A 16,992-nucleotide genomic window follows, 5' to 3' on the forward strand; every position below is an offset into this window, starting at 1 on the left:
CCGTCATAGACGGGTCGGAAGAATATCTGACGATATTTTCCGGGTCTCGGGCTACTACCGGACAGATGAAAAACGATGGAAAGGTTCCACGTTTGCTATGCTAGGGACGCGTGACACACGAATGGACCGTGTATCCGGGTTCGTCTCGTTCTCGTGATCAACTTTCATGTTGAAAATATTTTGATCTGACTTACGCATTATTTTATATTAATTTTTAAAGTTTTATTCAATATTTAGGAATTAGAAACAGATTTAATTAATTTGATTAAATGCGATTATGACATCAGCATGATGTCATGCTGACATCAGCAGTTGACTGGTCAACTGACCGGTGAGTCCCATGCGTCATGGACACACATTTTTATCTAGGTTTAATTATTAAGTAGCAAAAGGGCCCGTGCGTTGCAACGTGATAAAAAAACTATATATTGACCATTTATTATTACAATGAGTGTTGAGTACATGAAGATTTTGACCGTCTCATATCTAATCGATATACGATTGTTAGATAAACACGTTAACACTTTATGAGGTAATTCGTTATTAACGATTATAATTCTAATGCATAGACTAATTCTAGCATTTTACATTCTTTTATGTGCACTGCTTGTCCCTTATCCACAACATCGCTTCCTCCATCCCCATATTCCTCCCTCTCCCTCTCTTATCCGCTGCAGGCCATGGCTGGTTGCCCGCGCGAGGCTCGCCGAGCCCATCACGCCGCGCCGCTCCACCTGCCCCTGCCCCGAGAGCCGCGCCGCACTCCTCCCGCTCGCCCCTAATCCCTCCTGAGGACAATAAAAGGCACATGTCAGTGCTTAGTTCAAACTCTTTTAAGCTACTTAACAGAACAATACCGACAAACAGAGACCACTTTTGTGTTCTACACAGAAAACCTCTAACAAAGCACTGAAAAGAAGTGACATGTATTCATCCAAGTGTTATACTAACAAATAGCAGCAAGGATTTTACTTTTCAAACCATTGACAGGAAAGAAAAAAAATATATGATTTGCCGCATCAGATCATCAGCAGAATTTAACACACCATATCATTAGCAGACAAGTGGTCGTATACTAAAATAACTGTGAAGAATATGCTTATAATTTCCATGGCTGCAAATCAAAAGATAAACATTTAAGCCTCAGGATGATGTTCAAGAAAAGTTTTGCTGCATGATAACCATTGCCCATGTCTTTCACATAATGTATCGTAGTACCTTAAGCAAACACTACACAAGGTTAAGCAATGCATGAAGGTAGAAGTTCACTAAACCAGACACCAGGAATGACAGAAAGTTTAGAGCAAATTTGGATAACTACTGATCATAGAGAAATTAGTCAAATTCCCTCCATACTGAACCACCATTGCTCCAAACCGGAAAAACATGCATCCATCAGTCAGACAAAATGACAGGCATATTCAAGCAGACATACCAAGCCATCTGCTCCATAGCATAAAGGAATCGACTCCAATAAGATATCCACTTCTTATAAAGGCACCAACAGTTTCATATTGATGTCAGGTGTGCAATGATGGTGACTACGACACATAAGATAGCGGTTTCGCACCTCCAAGATAGAAGATCACTTTACCTTGCCGATTATCCATATTACAGCACATTAATGTGACACCCCCTGCAATGAAGAACATCAAGTTGCACTCTGGATGAATCGCAACGAAATCAAAATCCACATCAAGCCATAAATCTGTCCATCCACATATGTGTGAGGTTTTAATGCTATGCTTCAATTTCCATTGTTCGCCTTGATAGTCCTTGAGAACATGAACTACCAATCGAATGGCGACACTGTTGGGGATATTATCTATTGTGTGACCCGCCCTAGTTGGGCCGGGTCACGAAGCGGGCGACTCATCCTTTGGCGATTCAAGCTTCGGCCCGTGAGCCCAGGAGCTAGACGGTGGTTCAGGATCCTCGTGGAAGGATCCATCATTGGTAAGACCTTTAAGTCTTGGAAAGCACGGTGACTTAGAGATAGAAAGAATCATGACTTGCATGATGGTAAGGACTCTTGTAAACCCTAAGGGCTTGACCTGATATAAAGGCGAGTCCCGAGGAAGGATCCGGCAGGTTAGAAATCATCGAGTGCTAGGTCAGGCGAGTTACGCCCTCCTTGTAATCGAAACACCATCAATACAACACAAAGCAGGACATAGGCTTTTACCTCCTCTCGAGGGGCCGAACCTGGGTAAATCTCTGTCTCGCTCCCGTTCAACCCCTTTGAGTGGCCACCAAGGTGCGATGGCTCCAACACTAAGTCCTTTCACGAGGACATCTGCCGTGACAAAACCACGACAGTTGGCGCCCACCGTGGGGCCTGCTCACGGTGGAGTTGAGTTCTCAAGGGAGCCCTACCAGGGTCAGGGAGCTACGCAGCGGGGCTCACGACTCGGAGCCGCCGCGGGAAGTACTACATCAATAACTTGTCGTGGGGGGCCCGAGGCCGACTCAATCGAATCCGACTACAGAATCCCCTTCGGCAAGATCAACATCTTTGTCGGCATGGTTGGATCGCCTATGCCTGAACCGGACATCTTCACCGACATCGTCGAGCCGGCCAGGTATGTCCGCCCTGTCGCGACGCCAAATCTAACCCGCCTGGTCTTTGTTGGTTTCACACAGGGATCTGAGGAACCAGAACGATCGGTGACTCAGGAGACCACGCCGGTCAACACTGATGACGAATCATCCATGGGCGACTCAGATTCAATTCAGTCTCTACATGGGGGGCTGCCTCGGAGGCCTGTCATTGGCGATGGACCCCGAGGTTCTCGACCGGACCCGCCGTCAGATCGCCGTTTACATGGCACGGGCGACTCAGCCCCCGCAAAACCTGGCAGGCAACGACGGGACTGGCGAAACATCCAGAAGCCCAGCTGCGATCTTGGTGGATTTGGCGGCAGAGGTAACAAGGCTCATGGCGACCCCTGTAACAGCAGAAAATCAGGACACAATAAATGCCGAGTTGACAAAGCTAAGAGAAGATGGCAGCAAGGCCAACTCGCCGAGAAAAGGCGAGTCATCCAAAAATCATACCCGGCTTCAGGGACGCGCCCACCATAATCACGGGGGAAACGGCAAGAGAAGGCGGCAGGAAGGATCCACGGACTTCCTCGCCAACACCAATGCCAACAACGGCAACCAGCGCCAGAAGAAGAGGGGTTACAGTGGCAAGAAGCCGCGCAATTATAACGAGATACTCAAGGGCCCCTGCCCGCACCACGCCATGGCGGACGGAACGACGATTCACTCCTGGGAGGACTGTTATGTGATGCAGGAATTTCGGGCGGAGGCGATCAAAAAGGGCCAAAACGGTGACCCGGACCAACGGCAGGAACAGTTCGGTGCACCTAATCAACGCCAGAACCCGTTCGGCGGCTTCCCCGAACCAGGGGCTCAGGGCGGCTCGCAGCCAAGCAACGGCCAATACCCAATGCATAACCAACAGCGGTATAACCCGCCCGGGGTTTTTCAGCAGCCACCCCCATAGGGCGCTCCGTAGGGGCAAGATGATCATGGCGGGTTCCGCAACAATCCCAAACAATTAAGCAACGGGCAAAACCACATATTCACCACCAATGCCTGCAAGCGCGATTAAAAGGTGAATCACCGAGCGTACATTGTATCTGAGCCGGCACTCCCTAGGTACCTCCACTGGTCCGAGCAAATTATATCATGGAGTAGGGAGGATCACCCGCCCAGAGTTGACAACCCTGGCGACTTAGCGTTGGTCGTGGCTCCTCAAGTCGGGGGATATATCTTATCGAAGGTACTGATGGATGGTGGTAGCAGCATCAACATACTATACTTCGACACTTTTCGAAGGATGAACCTGTTGCAGAAAGATTTAATGCCGTCAACCACGGTATTCCATGGAATTGTCCCAGGTAAATCGGCATACCCCATAGGCCGGGTCAAACTCACAGTTGCGTTTGGAACATCGTCCAATTACAGGAGTGAGTCGCTTATTTTTGAGGTGGTCAAGTTAAAGAGCCCTTATCATGCGTTGTTTGGGCGACCGGCTTATGCCCGTTTCATGGCTCGCCCCTGCTATGTTTACCTTAAACTCAAGATGCCCGGTCCTAAGGGGCCCATCACGGTTGATGGTGACAGGAGGATAGCAAAAGAATGTGAGGAAGGGGATGCGGCTTACGTAGAAGTCCCCTGCGCTGAAGAAGAGCTCAAATATCACCAAGCCAATGTTGATCCAGCAGATATGTCACCTCTAAAGAAGCCAACAACAGACGATGAGCCTCCCCTCAAGTTCAAACCAACGGATGACACTAAGATAGTGGATTTCGTCCCTGGCGACTCAACCAAGCAGTTTACTATCGGGGTGGGTCTGGACCCCAAATAGGAAAGCGCGCTCATAGAATTCATCCGTGAGAATCGGGACATCTTCGCATGGAAACCTTCTGACATGCCTGGTGTACTCAGAGAATTCGCTGAGCACCATCTTAATGTTGACCCAAAAGCAAAGCCGGTTCAGCAATATCTTCGCAGGTTCAATGAGGAACGACGCAAGGAAATCGGGGAAGAAGTCGCCTGTCTTTTGGCCGCCGGATTCATCGTAGAGGTCTTCCACCCCAAATGGTTGGCTAACCCGGTCCTGGTGCTCAAGAAGAACGACACCTTTCGCATGTGCATTGATTACACGGATCTTAACACAGCCTGTCCAAAGGACCCTTTCGCCCTTCCCCACGTCGATCAAATCATTGATTCAGTGGCAGGCTGCGAGCGTTTGTGTTTTCTGGACGCTTATTCCGGATATCACCAAATCAAGATGGTTGTGGAAGATCAGGAGAAGACAGCTTTTATAACCCCCTTCGGGGCTTTTTGTTATGTGTCCATGTCGTTTGGGCTCAAAAGAGCTGGGGCGACTTACCAGCGCTACATCCAAAATTGTCTCCGTGGCCAAATCGGACGCAACATCCACGCTTACGTTGATGACATTGTGGTTAAAACTCATAGGAAGGAGACGCTCTTGGAAGATTTAAGGGAAACTTTTGACAATCTGCGGGTATACCAGATGAAGCTTAATCCCACCAAGTGTGTCTTTGGCGTTCCTGCAGGAAAGTTGTTGGGTTTCCTGGTGTCCGAACGAGGCATTGAGGTCAACCCGGACAAAATCGAGGCGATTACTTCGCTTGGGAAACCAGCGAATATCAATCAAGTTCAACGGATGGCGGGTCATATCGCGGCTTTAAGTCGCTTCATAAGCCGCCTGGGAGAAAAAGTTATTCCCCTTTATCAGTTGCTTAAGAAATCTGATCGTTTTGTTTGGACAGACGAGGCCAATGAAGCTTTTGAAGCCTTGAAGCAGCAGCTCGTCAACCCGCCGGTTTTGGCCGCCCCGACTGAAAAAGAGCCTATGCTTCTGTACATTGCGGCAAACTCCAAGGCGGTGAGCGTGGTAGTGGCCGTCGAGAGGAAGGAAGAAGGGAAGGAATATCCGGTGCAACGCCCGATGTATTTCATTAGTGAGGTGCTAACTCTCTCCAAGCAACGATACCCGCACTGACAGAAGCTGGTCTATGGGGTCTTTATGGCGAGTCGAAAGCTGAAACACTATTTCCAAGAGCATCCCATCACGGTGGTTAGCTCCGCTCCTCTCGGGGACATCATCCAAAACCGAGAAGCGACAGGGCGAATCGCCAAATGGGCGATCGAACTTGGGCCGCGCCACGTGCGATACACCCCTCGCACGGCTATCAAGTCTCAGGCCTTGGTTGACTTCGCCAACGATTGGAGCGAATTACAGATTCCGGAAGACAGGCCCGACCTCAAATACTGGACTATTTACTTTGACGGGTCTTGGCAATTGGAAGGCTCGGGGGCTGGCGTGGTGTTGATTTCGCCCCAGGGAGACAAATTCTGTTATGTTCTCCGACTCATGTTTCCATGCATCAACAACGCTGCGGAGTTCGAAGCCTTGCTTCATGGTTTGCGACTCGCCAAGGAGATGAACCTCACGAGTGTCACATGTCTCGGCGATTCTGATCTGGTGGCTCAGCAAGTTTCAGGTACTTGGGACTCTCGGGACCCCCTGATGGTGGCTTACAGAAGGGCTGTGTCCGATGTTGCGGGTCATTTCCATGGCTATCAAGTCGACCATATCGACCGGCGCCTTAACGAAGCAGCTGACGCCCTTTCACGTCTCGGTTCACAACGTAAGCCGGTTCCTCCCAATGTATTTTTGGATATTTTGCATAATCCTTCCGTAGGTTTGCCCTCAGAAGAGGAGTTGGCAATACCAGACCCTGAGTCCCAGTTTGTGGCGGCTCTCCGTGTTACGCCGGATTGGGTTCTTCCGTATTTGGCATATCTTGCACGAGGCGAGTTACCTTCGGATGAGGTGTTGGCTCGCCAAATTGTCCGTCGGAGCAAATCCATGGTCATCATCAATGGCGAATTGTTTAAGCGAAGCACTTCTGGGGTATTCCAACGATGTGTTTCTTCCAAAGAAGGATGCGTGATTCTAAACGACATCCATGCAGGAGATTGTGGGCATCATGCCGGGTCACGCTCCGTAGTCTCAAAAGCGTTCCACCACGGATTCTTTTGGTTGACGGCTCATGCAGATGCAGAAGAGATAGTTCGTCGATGTGATGGTTGCCAACGTTACGGACGACAGGCTCATGTGCCGGCTCAAGAACTAAGGATGATACCTATTACTTGGCCTTTCGCGGTCTGGGGGCTAGACATGGTTGGCCCCTTTAAGATGCCGTCCAACAAAAAAAACTCATCTGCTGGTGGCGGTTGATAAATTTACCAAGTGGGTCGAAGCAGAACCTGTTGGTGCTTGTGATGCGGAGACAACGGTCAAGTTCTTGAAAAAACTGATTTTCCGGTTCGGATATCCACACAACATTATTACTGATAACGGTACTAATCTATCACAAGGAGCGATGCAGGAGTTTTGCCACCGGGAGCACATCCGGCTTGATGTCTCTGCAGTTGCTCATCCACAATCTAATGGGCAGGCGGAACGGGCGAATCAGGAAGTATTGCGAGGAATCAAACCCCGACTTATGGTTCCCCTGGAACACACCCCAGGGTGTTGGGTTGAAGAGTTGCCTTTAGTACTTTGGAGCATCCGGACCACCCCAAACCGTTCTACGGGTTTTACTCCCTTTTCCTGGTATATGGAGCAGAAGTGGTTCTTCCCACTTACATTAGGCATGACTCGCCCATAATTGTTGCTTATGTGGAACAGGACAACGAGTTGGCGCGTCAAGATTCTTTGGACGCCTTGGAGGAAGCACGCGACTTGGCTGCCGCCCGATCGATGATTTACAGCACGACTTGCGGCGTTACCACAGCCGTCGGGTCAAGAGCCGAACCTTTCAGGAGGGCGACTTAGTGCTTCGATTGATCCAAAATCGCACTGGCATGCATAAATTATCACCACCATGGGAAGGACCGTTCGTCGTCAGCAAAAGCCTACGCAACGGGTCATACTATCTGGTGGATCTTCAGCCTGATCGGCCAACCATGGAGGCTGAGTCAACTCACCCCTGGAACATACCCCACTTGCGGCCTTATTATACTTGAGCTATTGGCTCTGTTTTTTCTTCTCTTAAAAAATTGTAAGTTTTTCATTTTTATGAAGCAATAAAATTGATGCCCACGAACTCGGGGGCTTTCCTGCTATTTCATCTTATTGAAAGTATGGATCTTTTATTTTGCTCCTTAACAAGTCGCCCAAGCATGGACGCTATCCATACCAGAGAGCATAAGTCGCCATGCTGCACTTATTACAACACTGGGTATCGATAAGCCAAAGAGGATCAAGTCGCTCCAAGCGCGTGATTCAAACATAGGTGCCTTATATGATTCTGTGGATTAGGCCAGCTTACTTGGGGGCTATTTGTTCCCAAGTCGTTTTGTGGTAATAGCGTATATGCTTCTACAATTCTATGACCAGTCTTTCCCCTAATCATAGGTCACTTGGGGGCTTCCTCTCACTGAGATCAGCCTTACTACCCATTTGGCCTGCGAAAAATTACCGCATTACAATGGTTATACTGGACTCTGTGTTGGCCGAATCGCCATGTGGACCCATGAACTCTTGGCGAGTTACTCCGCTTTATGGACCCTGAACTCGCCTTGGTTAAAACATGTCTGGTACCGGCTAGCGCCCCACATGGAAAATAGAGAAACCATTGGTTCACTGAACCTGCTTCATTGAAGCTTGACTCGTGCCTGATCAGCCGGTCTAAATACTTGAGCTTTTTTTATACAAAAAGTCTCCCTCGGGTAGCACTTGAGTTTATATAACTCGTCCTATCCTGTCGCGACTTGAATGAGCTGACGAAATTCTTATTTTTCACCTTCCTGGCACTGCCACAAGGTTTTTCAAATTTTTCCGACTCACCCTAACATCTTGTGTCGGTTATTGTTTATTATCATCCATTACTCACTGAGGTGGTTTGATGCATGTTTTTAAGCCTAACAGGTTGATGATCAAAATCACTATTGCCATGGTGGGTCAAGCATCATAAGACGCCCTCAGGGCGACACAAGTGCTTTAAAGAAATCACAGAACAAGGTTGTTTTCTACGAATGACTTATTACATGGCTCTGATGGCCAAATCCATGAAGAACTACTCCGCTGATGTCCCCGGGTCAGCCTGCTTTGAGCTCTGACCGGCTTCAATTTGCAAGTCGCCCAATACCCAATTACACTTGGATAAGGCGGCAAATTCATCTTCATCATTCAAAAATGATGAGAGATCCGCCTCCAAATCAAAAGTGTTCTTGGGTCGACGCGGAGTCAAGCTGGTTGTCTCAAAGGTTGGCGGATTTACTTTCTTATTCTTGTCATCATAAGCAGCTTGATACTTTGATAAATCCAAGCTTGCTGCAAGCTGAGTCGCCACCAAGCGGGATTCTTTGACAACGCGCTGGTAATCCTCTTGAGCAAATTTTGACCCGTCGTCCTTGAGCTGGGGAAAGCCTGCTGCTACTTCTTCGGGTTTTAACTCTGGAGCGTACGCTAAGCATCGACTCAACGTAGTGAGTACCCCTTTTCGGGCAGCTGACCGGGTTAGCTCACCGATGTGAGGCGGAAGGGTAGATAAGCAGCCAAGCATCTTTTTGATTTATGTTATGCGTTCCTTGGCACCCATCACTGCCTTCACGGTCAGCACGCTTCCGATATAAAGTTGCTCTGTTAATGTGTAAATCGCCTTCAGCAACAGGACGCAATCATTCTGAAGGTTGGCGGCTCTCGGACCTATATAAGGGATAATGATGGTCAGTAACTTCTTCATACTAAGTTATTTTTTACAAAGCGCAAGATCAGGGTTTTGCTTCTTACCAAAGATAGCCTGTGCCATGTTGGAGATATGTTGCTTTAAGCCGGCCAGCTCTTGTTGCACGGCTTCCAATTTTTCTTCAGATTTTTCCGCTCGCTTTACCGCGGCGTGTTGATCAGCTTGAGCCTTCTTGTGGGCGGCCTTCAGCTTCTCCATCTCAGATAAGATTATTTGATATTTTTCTTCTGATTTTTCCCGTGGTCGGCTAAACTTTTCTTTAAGTCGCCAAATGCCGACTCAGCTTGGGCAAGAGATTCCTGTCAAAATATATTATCAAGGGGCAAGTCTCAGAATTATTGCAAGCAACATCTCTGACACTTGGGGGCTAATGTATAATTTTTTAGACAAAATTATACAATATCAAGACCCGGCTCATCTTTCAATAGATGACCCGGCCCTTGGGGGTTACAGGTCAAAAGATTTTTTTCATATCAAGATCCGGCTCATCTTTCAACAGATGACCCGGCCCTTGGGGGTTACAGGTCAAAAGATTTTTTCATATCAAGACCTGGCTCATCTTTCAACAGATGACCCGGCCCTTGGGGGTTACAGGTCGAAAGATTTTTTCATATCAAGACCCGGCTCATCTTTCAATAGATGACCCGGCCCTTGGGGGTTACAGGTCGAAAGATTTTTTTCATATCAAGACCCGGCTCATCTTTCAACAGATGACCCGGCCCTTGGGAGTTACAGGTCGAAAGATTTTTTCATATCAAGACCCGACTCATCTTTCAACAGATGACCCGGCCCTTGGGGGTTATAGGTCGAAAGATTTTTTCATATCAAGACCCAGCTCATCTTTCAACAGATGACCCAGCCCTTGGGGGTTATAGGTCGAAAGATTTTTTCATATATCAAGACCCGACTCATCTTTTAACAGATGACCTGGCCCTTGGGGGTTAATGAGGATGGTATGCATTAAGGTGTACCTCATGTCTATTCTTCATCATAAGGAGAAGACTCTTCTCCATTTCATAACTCGCCTCCAGGCGACTTGCAAAGTCGGAACAGAGTTCTTTAAAATTCAAGATTCTCGTATTGAGATAGCTTGGCCTTGGAAATTTCATGTTCAATAGAAGGTCGGGTTGATGTTGATACGTGCTTCGCCAAGACTGCTGGAGCCAGCTTAGAGAAGCTAGTACCAGTGATGATTATAGCATCTGAATCCTCTGCCGTTTTCAACGGACTCGGCGGATTGGGCGTTTTCGTGCCTTCCTTAGGAGAATTCAGGAGATCCGCTTGGTCATCAGATTTATCCTTTGCCAGATTATCCTGAGTCGGCAACGGTCTTTCAATAGGCTCTGGAGTTGTGATGGAAGTTGACCCGCCACTTTTCCTTTTCTTCGCTTGTGCCCTAAAAAGAGAAGGGGGTGCGCTTAAAAACAGACATCATACCATCAGGACAATGTAAGTATTATAAGAATTTACCCTGGAACGCGGATCATCGGTGGAAGGGCTGACATCACTGAGTCGCCTGACGAAGGGGGAGAATTCTGCAAAAGTAATACCTCAAGATATGAGCAAGTTATAAGTATGATCCAAAAGGAAACGAAAGGGGGCGCTGCTAAAAGGATACCTCATTCTGCCCCTTCTTAGTTTTCGTTGGTAACCCGGACACCAAGTCTCCAGAATGACTCCGAGTTTTCCGATGGGAAGCATATTGCGTTTTCTTCAAAACGAAATTAGGATCCAAACAAGCATTTGGGTGAGACATGGGAACCTTCCCACAAATCCGCCTAGCCGGCTTAGGCGGAGGAGAAGATGAGTCGGAGGAAACAGAAATTACCTCTACGAAGTCTTCCTGGCTTTCGTTGTCCTCATTCTACACAAGAGATGCGGAGGCGTAAACACAAAACTATAGCAATGAATGGCAAGACAAAGAAGATAGAATTTTTACCTCTGAAAGTACATCACCGACTTGGGATTCCTCCACATCAGACGGTTCAGTAACGGCGGCTTTGCCTTTGCCCTTGGTTTTCTTCTTTGGGGGCGGCCTGACTTGCTTCAGGGCCATCTTTTTCGGCCTCTTGGACCAGAATTTTTCACCTTTCTGAAGTGGCATTTTTATTATGAGAATCATAATTCAAGTAAGTCGGAAGGAATAAAGTAAAGGCGGGTTAAGTTATTTACCTTAGGTGCCGGGTTGATCTTGCAGAATGGCTTAAGACCTATTTGGCCACACTTGGCCAAGGGCTCGCCGGTCAGCTTCTTGATGATGGACACAATGTCATTTTCTGTCAGTGATGTACGGAAGTAGCACTGGGGATGGTCCAAGGTGCCATCAAACTCACACATTAAGCCGTCTCGGTGACTTAAGGGGAGGATGCGCCATTCAACCCGGCAGCGGATCAAGTCAATCCCGGTAAGACCGTTGTTTGTCAGAGATCGTAACTCGGATAGCACCGGGATAAAATCTGACTCCTCTTCTTCACTAAGCTTGTGTGGAATTTTAAAGTTTGTAGGAAGGTGTTCCTCCCTATAGCCAAGGAGCTTGTTCTCACCCTCAGGAGAAGTTTCTTGGCAATAAAACCAAGACTCGCCCCAGCCTTTGGGATGGCTTGGCATGGCGAGTGATGGGAATGGACTGTCCCTACGGCGTTGAACGTTGACGCCTCCAAGTTCCAAGCTAGGGCCATTGGAAAATTCGGTCTGGCGATTCAAATGAAAGAAATACCAGAACAAAGGAACTGAAGGTTCCATCTGCAAGTAGGCTTCGCAGAACACTTGGAACTGACATAAGTTGCTAATCGAGTTAGGCCCTAAGTCTTGGAGGCGGACGTTCATGAAAGTCATCGCATCTCTGAGGAATTTTGACCCTGGCGGCTTCAACCCCCGTTCGAGGTGCTCAGCAAAGACAACTGTTTCCCCTTCCATCGGGTTGGGAATCTCTTCTCCAAACCCGGAACACCATCCGATAACCTCTTTCGGGTCGAGATTTCCCGTTTTCACACAGTCGTTGAGAAAAGCTTCATCAACTTTGGTCGGGAGCCAATCGGCTTTGAAAACGGTACCCATGATTACGGGTAATTAACTCGCCAAGCGCTTGCTGAGTGGTTAAAAGATCAATTAACTCGCCGAACATTTGTCAAGTGACTAAGGGAGTCTGATGACTCGCCAACAAGGGGTCGGGTCAGAATACAAGGGCGATTTAGGAATTTCCTACTGCTTAAGAGAGACGACTCAGGGCTTCAGAGATGTTCGTTTAAATGGTGAAGTACGGATCTACAAACAGGTTTTATACAACAGGCACTAACATATAGATCTACGGAGCAGGCGAAAATGAATGAAAAAAAGGCCTGGATAAGGTAAAACAGCCTATGGCTAGGGTAAGAACAGTAAAGCTGATCTGACATAAGCCTTTTTAGATCCTCAAACAGGAGCTAATCAACTGAGGATATGGTCGATGCTACTGTACCTACTATTATCGTCGTGAACTAATCAGCGATTATGGGGGCATTCGAGGTGTTCTAAAGAATCGGCAAGCAATGAACCTCGAGGAACTAAGATCTACCTCTAATGGCGGAGGACTGACCTGATGATGGCGACCGGAGGCGACCGAGGAAGATCCGCGGCGAGTGCTGCTCGCTTAGTTGGCCTGGGGATGCGTCAGACGCGGTGGCCGGAGATGGAGATCCTCGAGCGGCGATGGAGTTCTTGGTGCGGTCGCGAGGAAGAAGGGGTCGACAAGATGGGTAGGTGGAAATGTTCCCTGCCCCCTTCCCCCAGCCTATTTATTGGGTCGGGCGCTGGAATCAAGGCGCCTCGCGCGGGAACTGATGACGGGATAAGGATTCGCTATAATGGCGCCCAAAATTTTCAGGATATCTGTGCCGAAGGATCCGTTGGGGATTGCGTCATCATTTCTTCCGAGGTTAAAGGGATAAGATGACATCAACAAGAAGTGGTTCGGCGACTTGGGTATCTCCAGGATAGGGTGGCGGACGAAGTGTGTGATGCGTAAAAAGAGCAGAGTGAGTCGCCCCTCGCTAGGTGAGAATTGACATGAACAAGTTCAGGTCGATCTGGGGCCTAATGTTGGGGATATTATCTGTTGTGTGACCCGCCCTAGTTGGGCCGGGTCACCAAGCGGGCGACTCATCCTTTGGCGATTCAAGCTTCGGCCCGTGAGCCCAGGAGCTAGACGGCGGTTCAGGATCCTCGTGGAAGGATCCATCATTGGTAAGACCTTTAAGTCTTGCAAAGCACGGTGACTTAGAGATAGAAAGAATCATGACTTGCATGATGGTAAGGACTCTTGTAAACCCTAAGGGCTTGACCTGGATATAAAGGCGAATCCCGGGGAAGGATCCGGCAGGTTAGAAATCATCGAGTGCTAGGTCAAGCGAGTTACGCCCTCCTTGTAATCGAAACACAATCAATACAACACAAAGCAGGACGTAGGCTTTTACCTCCTCTCGAGGGGCCAAACCTGGGTAAATCTCTGTCTCGCTCCCATTCAACCCCTTTGAGTCGTCACCAAGGTGCGATGGCTCCAACACTAAGTCCTTTCACAAGGACATCTGCCATGACAAAACCACGACAGACACCATCTTGATCCCTTTGAAAATTGGCAAAATGCAAGGAGCCCTGCGAGCGCTAAATAAGACCATGAGCCAGACCGAAATAATCAAACCGACCACCAGGAACCTTGAATAACACCTGTTGAACAAAACCATCGGCCTGGCCAAAATCATGAACCTGACCACCAAGGACCCTGAATATCAGGCATGTCTCTCCCTTAGTGTCCACCGCAGCTATGCAATCATGATATTAAAGGTCAAGGGTACGAAAAAATAGAAGGCCATCGAGAAAGACTGCGGCGGCGGAGTCCCGAGTAGCTCTGTTCAATCTCTTCTCCTTGTAAATCCACTCTGTGGGCAGCATACAACAGTGACTCCGACTGGTCTCTCTCAGCGTGCTTGCCCTTTCCCTTGTCCAGACGAGCCCTTCGCACGGCTTGTTGGATCTGCCGCTCGTGCTCTTTAAGGATCTCTTCCATGTTTACCCCGGGAGGCATCAATGGTCCTGAGTACTGGATTCGGTTCTTCCTTGTGCCATTCACCTGAATGAATATATAGGCGAGAAATTATGAGCGTAACTGACTGAAGATAATATATAGACGGGAAATTATCAGCACATTATTTGCCAAACATCCGCTCTGAAGTCTAGACCCAATAAGAACCAACCAGAAATGCTAACATATAGATTTTTCGAAATTTATTGAAACTGATCCCGACTCTTAAGGGCTAGGTCATGCTTTGCATTGCTCTCTATAAATGTTAGGAATTAAAACCAACTGGAGCTAATTAGAACAATTAAGTAACTCGCCCCTGCAGGCTCCTTATCTGCCACCACTTCATCCTTCCGATGGGAAGATGACGGTCTTTCTTGGAATTGATGTGATTGCGACCATTTGGGTTTGTCAGACTGGTCAGCAGCAGCGAGTTGACTGTACCTTGAACTCGACCGATGCTCTCTTAAATACTGTTTCCTGGCACTGTCCCCAAGGTTAGACAGCTTACCAATATTGCCTCGCTGCCCAGTTGCAGTAGATGGGTTAGACATCTCGGCAGCAACAATCTGAGAGGTGTAGAATCTCTGGGCGTTTGGATCTGTGCCACTTGATTGACCCAAAGTGGAGGATGAATGACCAGCATTCATCAAAGGAACACGGCGAGCATGACCATTGTCTACTACCAGAGGATCCATTGGAAAGCCGGTAACAGCATCCTCCTTTGGAGTAAACTTGTTACTACTGCTTTTAGGATTAACCAGAACTCGCCGTTGCTGCAAAGCCATGAAAAAAGAGAGACTTGAGTAATATGAAACAGTGAACTGTTTATATTTAACAGCATGGCATCAGAATTAGTTCTCATATTCAGTATAGTTGCCTCTGGAGCTAGAAACAATGTGTGTGTAGTACAATAAAATAGTTGTATAAATTAAGTTCCAGACAAATAGAGAAGCAATTGCATTGCATCACGATAATGGATCATGCATATAATGCATTCACCGAACTGCTAGCATCAGCTATTGAATGCATGTTTCAAAGATCAAAAGTGCAGACTGTGGCACCAGAAAAAAAATCCCTCAGGAGACCCTTGGTATGACAATTACCAGACTATACTAAGACCGGATTAATTGTGCAATACATGTGATTCGTTAGTGCCATTTTGTGCTGCAAGTTGCTTCCTGCGTCCAGTTTCAGATTCATGTCCTTTGGCTGCAACTGCTCTTTGCCTGTGGATCAAAACGCATATAATTAGTTAAATACAGAAATGCCAATGATAAAACCCATCTGTTCAAAACTTCAAATTGCAGATTGCATAATATTTATCTTAGGTGCTACAGAGAATATTACCTCCTAGCTTCTTCATCTCGAAGCTTAGCGTCATATTCCGTGCTTGGAGGATATTTCGGCAGACTTGATGGATCACAAGCATAAGGCTTCGTTGTAAAGAACTGTTGTATAATGTACAAGTACAGATTATAAAGCAGAAGTTAAGGGCGGTCACTTCACATATACAGAGGCAACCAAATCAGTTATCAACTAATCCCATAAAATGAAAAGGCTAATATAAAATCGCATCTCTTAAGTTTTAATATTAAGATCAACAGATATTGTTCACTTTTGAAAATCAATGTCTTGATATCTGAAGTCCATATTTTCAGCGGACTTATTCGCCACAACTCTATACTTGTATCCTGCAATTACTTTTTACAGCTACTCGATTTTCACTCTTCTGTTAACCCTATATTCAGTTTCCACTCTGGTCCTTTTCCATCCACCTTGCATCGCCGGGTCGAAGCCCTGAGACGTGGTGGAGACCTCGATGCTGTCCTTGCCGGAGTTGGGCAACACGGCCCACTTGTCGATGGCGGGGTTGCACACGGCGTAACGGAACGCGCCGACCCCGTGGGAGACGTGGTAGCAGCGGCAGAGGAGGAGGTCGTTGCAGGAGTCGAGCAGATCGACGGGCAGGTGGTGGTTGGGCAGGAAGGTGAAGGAGGCGCCGAACAGAGCGCGGTGGCGGTCCTCCAAGAGGCTGGTGTAACGGAAGGGCAACTCCAGGCGCCGCTGGCCCTGCTGCTGTAGAAGAAATCGGCGAGGGTTTGGGGGAGCCGCTTGCGGTGGTCGGGGTGGTGAATGAGGCCCAGCCAGTTCTTCGAGACACACTTGCAGCGGCAGAGCGCCTTGGCGGGCATGCGCGAGATGATCTCCACCAGGATGTCGTCGATTAGCCTCCCCGCCGGCGGCCCCCTTGGGAGAGCCCTGGGGAAACACGGACGAAGGTCAAGGGATCGGTGGAGAAGGAGGGAGAGGGTGTGATGGCGGTTGTTTCCGAGCGTACCGGGCGCGGATCGAAGCGCGACCTTCCTCTCGCGTGTGAGAAAGGTCCCCCGCGGCGGACATGGCAACGGACGGAAGAAATCCGGCGGCCGATTGGATGTGGCGAGCGCACTGTGTGCTGCCGCCGTGCCTCCTCGCCTCGGAACATGTAGGGTCTTTTTCATAAGTGAAACGTTTTCCTCACTTAAGAAAGGACTGCTGGTTGATTAACTGAAAACGGAGGGACTTTTTCGCAAAAATGCCACGATGGACGACCAGAAACCCTACTTGCTTTATTTTTAGGGAGAGATTAACCAGATT

At 48.1% G+C, this 16,992-nt stretch overlaps 1 pseudogene; it reads right to left on the reverse strand.

Annotated features, from left to right (window-relative positions):
- Positions 1–1,541: 1,541 nt before the first annotated feature.
- On the reverse strand, positions 1,542–16,755 carry LOC123405694 (annotated as a pseudogene).
- Between the last annotated feature and the right edge of the window lie 237 nt (positions 16,756–16,992).

This window comes from Hordeum vulgare, chromosome 6H (assembly GCF_904849725.1).
Source record: "Hordeum vulgare subsp. vulgare chromosome 6H, MorexV3_pseudomolecules_assembly, whole genome shotgun sequence".
In the NCBI taxonomy this organism is placed as follows: Eukaryota; Viridiplantae; Streptophyta; class Magnoliopsida; order Poales; family Poaceae; genus Hordeum; species Hordeum vulgare.